General features: G+C 39.9%; 1 protein-coding gene across 4 annotated transcripts in view; it reads right to left on the bottom strand.

Annotated features, from left to right (window-relative positions):
• The window catches only part of KLHL2 (kelch like family member 2), a 106,638-nt gene that overhangs the window by 80,866 nt on the left and 24,369 nt on the right, over positions 1-1,403 (bottom strand). The window lies entirely within an intron of this gene.

Genomic DNA, 1,403 nt, shown 5'->3' with positions numbered 1-1,403 from the left:
TTCCTTGTGTGTGTTATTTTTTGTTTTATGGGGCTGTCTAATCTTTGTCTGAAAAGTGGGCTTCAGGAATGGTATCAGTTCCGGGTTAGCAGAGTGTCCGGGGGCCACAGTTTCAGGGGTTCCCCCAGTTTCTGTCAGACCAGTGGGGTTTTCAAGGCTGTGACCTTTTGGAAGCAGATCGCCAGGCCTGTCTTCTGAGGCGCCTCCAGGTGAAACACATGAACTACCTAAACTGAAATCAAGAAGAAATAAGAAATCTCAACAGATCCACAACAAGTGAAAAGATTAAATCAGTAAACAAACAAACCAGAAAAGTCCTAGGCCAGACAGCTTCGCGGGGGAATTCTACCACGCATTTAAAGATGAACCGACACCAATTCTTCTTAAACTTTTTCCAAAAAACAGAAGAGGGAACACTTCCTAACTCATTCTATGAGACTAACATACCCTGATATCAAAGCCAGAAAAGAGCACCACTAGAAAAGAAAACTACAGACCCATATTCCTTATGGACACAGATGCAAAAATCCTCAACAAAACACTAGCAAACTGAATCCAACACCAAATTGAAAGGATTATTCACCGTGACCACGTGGGAGTTATTCGACAAACGCAAAGGCGGTTCAACTGCAGATGATCACCACTCTCGATGAAAGTCACTCAATGTAACAGAAAGAAGGAAAAGACCCACATGATCATCTTAATGGATGCAGAAAAGGTATTTAACAAAATCCAACACCCTTTCTTGATGAAAACCCTCCACAAGACAGGAATAGAAGGTAAGTTCCTCAATGTGATAAAGGGCATTTATGAAAAACCCACAGCTAATATCAAATGCAATGGAGAAAGTCTGAGAGCTTTACCCTTAAGATCAGGAACAAGGACAAGGATGCCTGCTCTCACCACTGCTATTTCAATACTGTACTACAAGTTCTAGCCTGAACAATTAGACAAGAGAAAGAACTAAAAGGTATCCAAATCAGGAAGGGAGAAGTAAAACTATATTCACAGATGAATGATCCTATACATAGAAAATTCCAAAGAATCCATCAGAAAGCTATTAGAGCTAATAAAAGAATTCAGCAAAGGTGCAGGGTACAAGATCAACACACAAAAATCAGTTGGGTTTCTACACACCAGCAATGAACAATCTAAAAAGGAAATGAAAGGAAAATAATTCATTTACAATGGCATCCAGAAGAATAAAATACCTAGGAATAAATTTAACAAGGGAGGGAAAAGATTTGTACCCTGAAAACTATAAAACACTCTGAAAGAAATTAACCAAACTCGTGGCTGTCAAGTCGATTCTGACTTATAGCAACCCTACAAGACAGAGTAGAACCACTCTATGGGGCTTCCAAGGAGCGGCTAGTGGATTCAAACTACCAACCTTTTAGTTA

Source organism: Trichechus manatus, unplaced genomic scaffold (genome assembly GCF_000243295.1).
Source record: "Trichechus manatus latirostris isolate Lorelei unplaced genomic scaffold, TriManLat1.0 scaffold00315, whole genome shotgun sequence".
In the NCBI taxonomy this organism is placed as follows: domain Eukaryota; kingdom Metazoa; phylum Chordata; class Mammalia; order Sirenia; family Trichechidae; genus Trichechus; species Trichechus manatus.
This window is presented reverse-complemented; position numbering and strand designations above follow the sequence as displayed.